The sequence below is a fragment of the Chamaea fasciata genome, unplaced genomic scaffold, assembly GCF_029207755.1.
Source record: "Chamaea fasciata isolate MVZ Bird 193981 ecotype frontalis unplaced genomic scaffold, bChaFas1.0.hap1 SCAF_34, whole genome shotgun sequence".
NCBI classification, from domain to species: domain Eukaryota; kingdom Metazoa; phylum Chordata; class Aves; order Passeriformes; family Sylviidae; genus Chamaea; species Chamaea fasciata.
In genome coordinates, this window is record NW_027094119.1 from 1,989,924 (window position 1) to 1,999,950 (window position 10,027).

At 45.8% G+C, this 10,027-nt stretch overlaps 1 long non-coding RNA gene across 1 annotated transcript; it reads left to right on the forward strand.

Annotated features, from left to right (window-relative positions):
- Nucleotides 1-6,976: 6,976 nt before the first annotated feature.
- LOC136303452 (uncharacterized) lies at nt 6,977-9,620 on the forward strand. The gene is made up of 3 exons (XR_010724227.1): nt 6,977-7,108; nt 7,231-7,450; nt 8,156-9,620. It is a non-coding gene; the product is annotated as an uncharacterized lncRNA (long non-coding RNA).
- The last annotated feature ends 407 nt before the right edge of the window (nt 9,621-10,027 follow it).

Genomic DNA, 10,027 nt, shown 5'->3' on the forward strand with positions numbered 1-10,027 from the left:
AACAATAGCCCCTAAAGAAGGAAGACAGAGAAGGGATTAGTCCAATTATTGAAAACATTTGAAGATAAGACTACTAAAAGAGTGTCAGTCTGATTTTAACACTCCTCTCTTGCCAGTGAAGAAGCCTAAGAGATCATACAAGCTAGTACAAGACTTAAAGGCTGTTAATAAGATAACTGAAGACTCGTATCCAGTAGCTGCTAACCCTTACACCTTTTTAACTCGTTTAATCCCTGAACTAACCTGGTTTACTGTTTTAGATTTGAAAGATGCTTTCTTTTGCCTCCCTCTCCATGAAGCCGGCCAGAAAATCTTTGCATTTGAGTGGGAGAACCCCAAAAGTAGACGAAAAACTCAGCTCACATGGTGTGTTTGCCTCAAAAGTACAAAAACTCCCCCACCATATTTGGGGAACAGCTTGCAAAAGATTTGGAGTCTTGGGAACCTCCACCAGGAGAAGGACAGTTGCTCCAGTATGTGGATAACCTCCTAATAGCCACCCAGACCCAGGAAACATGTGTGGACTGGACGGTATGCCTCCTCAACTTCTTGGGCCTGCAGGGATATCGGGTGTCCCAGAAGAAAGCCCAAATGGTGAGACAAACAGTAATTTACCTGGGCTATGAAGTGAGTGCTGGACGGAGAACCTTAGGGCAAGATCGCAAAGAGGCAATATGCCAGACCCCAAAGCCTCAGACAGTGAAAGAACTGAGAACCTTCTCAGGCATCACAGGATGGTGCAGACTGTGGATTTATAATTACGGATTACTTGTTAAACCTCTGTATGCCTTGATCACGGAAGGAAGCAGAGATCTTCAGTGGACCAAAGAAGCGGCTCGAGCCTTCGACCAGCTAAAGAAAGCCCTCATGTCAGCACCAGCCTTGGGACTTCCAGATGTAAGTAGGCCATTCTTTTTGTTTTCTCACGAGAAGCAAAGGATCGCTTTAGGGATACTAGCACAAAACCTGGGCCCGTATTGAAGGGTAGTTGCCTACCTCTCTAAGCAGCTGGATATGGCAGCTAAGGGGTGGCCAGGGTGCCTCAGAGCCGTTGCAGCAGTGGCAGTGAACATCCAAGAGGCACGCAAGTTCACCCTGGGCCAGAAGACGACGGTGCTAGTGTCTCACAAAGTGTGTACAGTCCTGGAAGCGAAAGGGGGGCATTGGCTCTCCCCACAGAAATTCCTGAAGCACCAAGCTATACTGGTGGAACAGGATGATGTTGAGATTGTGGTAACTAACACTGTGAACCCAGCTTCCTTCCTCAGCGGAAGCATGGGAGAACCAGCGATCCATGATTGCTTGGAGACCATTGACGCCACCTACTCCAGTCGCCCGGATCTGAAAGATAGCCCACTTGAAAATGCCCAGACCTGCTTTACTGATGGGAGCAGCTATGTCAACAGTAGGAAAAAGCATGCTGAGTATGCAGTTACCTCAAGCAGAGAGACTCAAGGTATGCATTTGGAGTTGTGCATGCCCACGGAGCCACTTGGAGAAAGAGAAGACTGCTAAACTCACAAAAGAAGAATATTAAACACGCACAAGAAATATTGAGACTGTTGGAGGCAGTACAACTACCTGAGAAGGCAGTCATCATGCATATCAAGGCACACCAGAAGGTGAGCTCGGAATTGGAAGAGGGGATCATGCTGGCAGATAGAGAGGCAAAAGAAGCAGCAAAAAGTGAGATACCTAATGAGACAATTGAAGCAGCATTAATTCCAGATGGAAAAACTTCTATTGAGGGTAAGCCAATATACAATAAAGAGGATAAAAAACTCATTAAGGCAGAAAAGGCAAGTTATAACCAGGAGGGATGGGCTGTAACAGAAGAAGGGAAACTTGTAGTACCCTCCTATTTGTTGTGGGCATTAGTACAGACGGAGCATGAGAAAACACACTGGCGAATGGATGCCCTGTCTAACCATTTCAAAGAAAAGATCATGGCCAGGAAATTGCAGGGCACAGTGATACAAGTAACTCGTCAGTGTAGCCTTTGCCTCCCAACTAATCTCAAAAATACTCCAAAGCCTAAAGTGGGACAAATTGGGAAAGGCTGTGGACCTGGGCAACAATGGCAAATTGACTTTACAGAGCTGCCCAGGAAGGGAGGACATCGTTACCTATTGGTGTTAACTGATACCTTCTCAGGATGGCCAGAAGCCTTTTCTGGCCGGACAGCTAAGGCCCGAAAGGTAAACAAGCACTGTTACAAGAAATAATACCGAAGTTTAGAGTTCCAGCCACCATATCCTCAGACAGAGGGCCACACTTTATTTCAAAAACTGTGCAGCAAATAAGTAATCACCTGGGAATAGATTGTGAATTGCATACCCCATACCACCCTCAATCTAGTGGTCAAGTGGAAAAAATGAAGCACTTGATTAAACAACAAATTGTGAGATTGGGGCAAGGAGTAAATTTGCCCCGGCCCCAGGCTTTCCCATTGGCACTATTGCAAATTCGAACAAAACCAAGGGCAAAAAAAGAAACTAAGCCCTTTTGAAATACTGTATAGAAGGCCATATGCAGTTCAAAAAAGAACAACACCCATGCAAGTAGGGGAAGAAACCCTACATGAGTATATAAAGGCCCTAAATAAACAACTTCGAGAAACTGAGAAATACGTGGCCGAAGCTCAAAACCGAGAATTAGATAAGCCAGTATGTATATGTTAAGTCTTTTGCAGAAAAGACCTTGGAACCACAGTGAGAAGGACCATTCCAGGTGCTTCTTACTACCTTCACTGCAATCAAGATCAAAGAACAGAAAGCCTGGATCCATCACTCCCGAGTGAAGAAAGCCCCAGAAGGAATCTGGAAGATCACAGCAGGTGATAACGAACTGAAGCTGAAGCTCACTCAGAACTATGAAGAGATAGACTAAGAGTTATTGCGGACATTATGTGGAAAATTGTAATTATTGCAGTAATTACTGTAACTTATTTCCTTTAAAGAGTGAATGAGAAATTATTTTGCACAGCAGAAAAAAAAAATCCCTAGTGATCTAATTCTGAAAATATACTGTTTCCTTTAGAAGCATCTTGCTCAACACTCGATTTCAGAGTTTCACCCACAGATTACAATTCTTTGCATTTTGATGTCCCTGAGCTCCCCACCTTGTGGTTTCCAAGTGCAAACAATTTCCTCAGTGTTATTCACGGCCTGAGAGAAGGAAACGAGTGTGTTCGCCTTGCTGTTCCCCACAAATGCCAAGTGAATAAAACACAAATCCTCAGATACAGGGGAGTATCTGAGATATTCCCCTGGCCTTTCCTGGCACCACAACCAGCTCATCCCCACTCAGGAAATGTGAAGGGAATTATTCCCAGCCCAGAGTTTCAAGGAAAGATTCATCCCAGCTTCCTTGGCTTGCAAAATTTGGTCATTTCTTAGGGGACCTCCAGGACTCACCTTCTTCCCCCGAGGCAGGAAAAATGGTGCTGTGCTTTCACCTGAGTCACAGCTGGGCCTGGGCTCCACATGCTCCTTGAGAAGGAGGAAAAAGAACAGGATTCATTGACAAGAATCTGGTTTGAGCAGAAGGAAATGAGTAAAGCAAGTTCTCGGATTGTTTTAGTGGAAATTGTGAGAAGCTTTCCCTCACAACTTGGTTTCTTTCTATTTTTAGTTCTTCCATTTGGGCAAATCCTGAATTCCACCCACCCCTGACCACCAGCACGAGGAATGGATCCCAGAGACTTGGGAAGGCCACAAGGGATTTTACCTCTGCCTGCTTCCACTGGGAACAACATTCCCAAAGATACTAAGATGTAAATGACTGTGACTGCACATAGGAACCAGTTTCCCCTTGGATGGGGAAGGAAATCCCACCAGGCTGACCTGGCCATGCACATCTCCTGTGGAATCTGCTTGGGTTACAGCCAGAGGAGCTGAAACCCTTTGGAACCACCAGTTCTTTGTCCTTTTAGAATCACCCCAGAATCCCTAAAGTTGGAAAAGACCTCCAGGAGCATCAGCCCAGCTGTTAACCCAGCACATCCACAGGATTGTGAAACCCTTTCAGGGCTGGGGCCTCCACCACTCCCTGCATGGGAACCAGGAGATGAAGTCAGATTAGAAGAAACTGAAGAAAAAAGGAATGAATTTTTCCTTTTTTTTTTTCCTTATCTGGAAGGTAAATACTGTTTTGTTGTTGTTGTTGTTGTTGGGTTTGTTTGTTTGTTTGTTTGTTTGTTGGTGTTTTTTTTTCCTGGAAATTTGAGATCCACATCACAAAACATTCATAGAAAACACAACTCCAAGTCGAAATATCTGACATTTGCCAACCAGTGCCAAGGGTATGGCTCTGGAAAGCGATAGGGAGGGGAAAATGGGGAGAGAAAAGTGACCTCAGGAAAGGGAACGGATAAAAATCCCGCTTTAGAGAGCCACGCCAAGTCAGAACATCCCAGCCTTCAGTGGGGTGTTTGCTGCCTTGTTTGAGCTGCCTGGCAAACTGGGAACTCACACTTCTTATGTTCCACCCCAGCAAGAAAAGCTTTGGGGCAGGCCTTGGCTCCAGGATGTCCAGCTGAATTCCCTGGATCCAACTGAACATGGAGCCTGCTGGGGAACAGACTCCTCATTCCTTTGGGAATTCACCCCTGGGACTCTGCCCAAGCCCTGCGAAGCACTGGGCTCTTTTCCTTGGCTTCTCTGAGTTTACATCCCCACCCAAAGAGGAGAAACAACCGATGAGGGCTTTTGTCACTCCTTCAAATCTGATTCTTGCGGGGAATTGGAGCCAGCAGATGCACCGGAGATAAGGGGTGGGATGAGGCCCAGCTGAGCCCTGCTCTGGGGGTGCTGGGGAGGAGGGGATGGCACCACCACAAAATTCACAGCACAGCTCTGACAGTCAGGGACCCCAAATCTGTGTCTTCAGGAGCCCAAACACGCTGCGAATCGGTCATAATTCATCAGCTCTGTATAAATTCTTTTGTCTAGAATTCACATGTTCAAGCTTTCTCTTCTTTTAAGGCTGCCTGTTCCTTCCCTGCTGAGCATTCCTGCCTCCAGCCCGAGCTGTCCCAACATCATTTCAGCTCCGACTCCACACATTCCCAGCACTTTTTCCTGCACTTTCTGCCCACCAAGCAGAAATGGAGCTTTTTAGAAGCTTCTTACAGTGACACCTGAAAGAGCAGTGCTGCCGTCAGCACGTTCCCAGCCTTTCTTCCCTGGGAATATTTCTTTCCCAGAGCCAGCCTCACACCCTGTGTGCCCCGTAGGAAAAGTGCTTTCCCTACAAAGCTGAAGGGATTTTCAGGGAGTCCCACCCAGCAGAAAATGCCTGAGAGGGGCTATGGATGGTGTCCAGCAGCTCCTCGTGGCCCAGCAACCTTCCCCAAACACCGAGCGCTTCCAGGAAACGGGAAAGAAACACACATCCCATGGGCCTGGGAAGAGGGCCTGGCTGAATCTCTGCTCCTCACACACATCTTCAGGGGAAGGAGGAAAAATAAACGGGCTCCAAACAGGATAAATGGCTCCCTGCGGGGCTTGGCTGGGGGTTTATCCTACAGCCACAGCATCCCAGTCCCAATGGATGCAGGGCCTGGCTCAATCCCAGTTTGGGGCTGGAAGAAAAGCACCAACAATCAGCTTTGCTGAGGCAGAAGCCTGTGGTGGAGCTGTGAGAAAACCTTTGTGCTGTTGCAATGTTTTCCTCATTGCTTTTGTGCGCTCTGCAAACAGATTTGGCAAGCAGGCATTGTTACCCTGGGATCCTCCTCCAGGATTTATTGGGGGTGTTTAATACCTGCCACAACCACCCTGCATTTCCCTGAGCTGACACTAAATGCTGGCCCTGAAGTGACAATTTATGGTTGGGTCTGTTGTCTCAGGATAAACCACAAAGCCAATAGTGGTTGTAAAAGTGCCACTCCCAAAGCGTCCCACTCCCAAAGAGTCCCGTTCCCAAACTGTCCCAAAATGTCCCATTCCCAGTGTCTCATTCCCAAAGTGTCCCATTCCCACAGTATCCCAAAGAGTCCCATTCCCAGTCTCCTACTCCCAGTGTCCCATTCCCAAAGTGTCCCACTCCCAAAGTGTCCCACTCCCAGTGTCCCACTCCCAGTGTCCCATTCCCAGTGTCTCACTCCCAAAGTATCCCGTTCCCAAAGTGTCCCACTCCCAGTGTCCCCTTCCCAGTGTCCCAGTCCCAGGGCCTGGGGAAGCTCCTGCTGGTCGTTCCCATCACCTCCCAGCTGAGGGACAAGGAAGAAAACCCAGGGATAAAATGTCTGCAACTCCTGTTCTGATAACAGCTGGGAAGGTGCTTTAGCCCCCAGGCACTGCTGCCTCCAATCCAGGTTATCTTTGGGTTGGAATCATGGAATTTGGGGTGGAAGGACCTTCAAGCCCCACCCTGCCACGGGCAGGGACACCTCCCACTGTCCCAGGGGCTCCAAGCTGGCCTTGGACACTCCCAGGGATCCAGGGGCAGCCACAGCTGCTCTGGGAATTCCAGCCCAGCCCTCCCCACCCTCCCAGGGAGGAATTCCTTCCCAAGATCCCATCTAAATCTCTCCTCCTGTAGTTTAAAGTCATTCCCCCTTGTCCTGGCACTCCAGGTCCTTGTCCAAGGTCCCTCTGCAGCTCTTTCAGGCTCCCTTGTGGTCTTGGAAGGCCCCAATGAAATCTCCCCAGGTCTTTCTCTTCTCCAGGCTGGACAGCCCCAACCCCCAGTCTGAGCAAAGTCTCCTGCCGCCAGCTGCAGAAAAACGCAAAAATATCCAACAACTTCTCCAATTCTGCATTTGTAGTTAATGAAACAGATTGATGAGGGAAAACCCAAATTGCTTTATCAGCAAGGCTGAGCTGAACCAGCCCCTCCTAAACTCTTGAGAAGTGACTTTGTAATTTTTTTCTCATGTGTAGAAAGCTTAAGATTCCGTGTCTGGAGTCCTTCAGCAAAGAAAAGTAGACTTTTTACCAGAAAGATCTTTCTTGTCCCAGTATCTTTTCAGAATACTTTTAAATAAGTAAATGCTGCACATTGTAGTCTCTTGATTTGCCAGCATTTCCTGTATCACTACTGGTATCCCAGGTTTTCCTCTGGCATAGAAATTGCAGGAGTAAACTTTTACTGCTTTTTTTTGGTAATACAGTACTGCTTGAAAGTAAAATTACTCATGTCAGGAATCTAAAGTTATTTCAGCATCAGACTCTTCTCTGCCGTGCAATGCTATGATGTTGTTTTTTTTATTTTTTTATCCTCCAGAATTATTCAGAGCTATATTTTGAGGGAAGAGGCTGGAACCCTCTCATCAGAGGCCTCTGACTTCAACAAAGTTCACTTGAGCAGGCGTGGTGGGATTATGGCATCTCTGTATACATCTCACCCTGCAGACAGTGGGCTCACCTTGGAACTCTCCTTAGAGATAAACAGGAAGCTTCAGGCTGTGTTAGAAGATACATTCCTGAAGAATATTACATTGAAAGTGAGTAGCTGTGCCAGTTCTTGTGCACATTCTTGTGGTTCTTAGATGCTTCCTTCACTGCATGCTGTGAAAGGCTTTTCAGAAGTCAGCTCATTGTGATTTGGTGCCACTGATAGCATTGAGGTTAACCGGGGAGTTACGTGACATGATGCCATGTTCCTCCAGTTTGGTACCCTCAGAGTATGCTGCACTAATGGGCTGCTGCTTGAGATAAGACCTGGAGTGCCTGTGCCTTCAGCAGGGCAGGGTCTCTCCATGCTCTCCCCTGGGCATGTGGAACCAGGAGCATGGGCTCTGCCTGCCTGGCCCTCCTGAGCTGCTGGGGCAGCACCTCTGCTGCCACGGAGAGCTGGCAGGCTGGAAAATGGTGTGCAGGCTGCCAGCTGGGCTGCAGGGTTGTGCACAAGCTGGAGATCTCTTCCTGTAATCATCATTTCCCTTAAATGCTTAGGGGAACTAGCATTCTACCTTCTGGGCATCCTGTGGAGTACTGGTAACTGCAAAAAAGGACTTGCCAAGAGCTTTGAGTTTTTTATTGAAATGAGTTTGGTTTTTTTCTGACTCTGATAATTTGCATTTGTTCTGGATACTTGAAAGTATCAACCTGCTGACATAAACACTAATTTTGACTTATTAGTGTATTTTGTGCTGATGGATTAATTTCCCTGTATAACTTATCTTATCATTTTTTTCCCTCCCATGAAGGAAAACCTGCAAACTTTAGGAACAGAAATAGAACGGCTTATTAAACACAAGCATGAACTGGAACAGAGAATAAAGCAGACATAACTAAAACTTCTGGGGACTAACCAATGTGAAGATGCAGAAGAGGCAGGTGCTACAGACCACTGTGTTTTGCATTCTGCCTGCCAGCACAAGCATCTGGGTTTTTGCAAAAGAAGCCTTTGGCCACACAGGCTCACTTGTGTGAGAGATCAGCAGGGTTTGGCATCTGTGTGGTTCCGTCTACCCAGTACCCCAGAGCCTGAGGTACTGCTGGAATTCACTGCACACTACATTTATCTGAAACTTCTATTTGAATTACAGATGCTTTGCAGTGCAGACTGTTTGGAGTGAGTTGCCATGAGATTTTAATTTCTGCACTGTGTAATTAATCAGTCTCTTAATGATGGAGCTTGAAAAAAAAATAAAGCCAATTATGTCTTAGTTGCTATTGAACATATCCAGTGTTACTGAGCTTTAAAGGCTTTCAGATGTTTATTTCCTTTCTTGCATATTATTTCTGATCTTTGGGTTGATTAAGCATTTTTGACATGTGCATGGAATAATGCTTTATTACAAAAGTTTGGGTTTTAAGTGGTGGCCATAATATTGCATATTTTTTGCTTTAGATTAACATTCAACTGGTCAATTTCTTTATTCCAGAGGAGTGAAACAACAGTAAAACTAAGGAGAATTTGAAAGTGTTGTGATTCAGTTCTTGAGTTCATTTAGTTGAAACCAATGTCAGTTCAGCAAATCTTGTAAACCCTTGATCCTTAGACATGCGGATCAAAAGAAGTTTGATACCAGATAATTGGTTAATAAAGTTCTCTGGGCTTCTGCATCACTAACAGCATTGAAGGAATTTAAGCTGCCCATTGTAAATCTATGTAAGTATATGCACACATGATGATTACATCTGTTTTCAAAGACAGCTGGAAGCTAATGAAACTTTCTCATTAGCTGTGACTAGACTAACTAGTGACAATATTGGTAAGAAATAAGAAATAGATCTAAATGGGATTCTAATCTATTGTTGTGAAAGTGGCACAGAAATCTGTGCGACTCCTTGATTTTACTGTCGTGAAGAATTAATTGGTCAAAGTAACTGAAAACTGTTGCTTAGTCCTTCAGTGGCTGAGAGGGTGATGGGGGAAGAGTGACAAGGTTTGGTTTAGTCACAACATCATGTTCACATTTGAATTCCAGGATAAGTAATGTACAGGATCTGAAATATCTTTATTCCAGCAGTAAATGTGTAGTTTCTGTATCTATCACCTTTTGACCAAAATCAATTGATCAGATCACCGTGTAAATACATACTTCAGGTTTTTATTAAATACTTGAACTTCCTATTGCCATGTACAAAAGAGTCAATGTACATTTACAATAGCAATGCTTTAGCTACTTTAATCAAAAAGGGGAGTGTGGGGAGAATCCGTCTTACTGCAGGTACGTTTGCGTTGTACACAAAACAAGGGACCTGAATTTGGCAGCACAGAGAAGGATAATTGATCAGACATCTGGGTGACTTAGGGGTGTGAACACTCGGCTAGAAGCAGCTGGACTGTCTACAGACTGTTCTGGCCCCCACCAAGACTCTTCTTGTTGCCCTCGAGTGCCTCTTGCTGTAGGCAGGGGCTCCGAGCGGTGCTGCGGGGTTCTGCCCCTCCGTGCTGGCTGCCGGCCCCTGCTCGCCTATTGCATTTCACTTTTTTTTCCTCATTTTTTTGGGTCAATTTTGGTCAATTTTTTGATCTTTTTTTTTTGGCTTATTTTTGGCTCCTTTTGGGCCAAATTTTGGACATTTTTGACATTTTTGATCTTTTTATCATTTTGGGTGGTTTTGGCTCC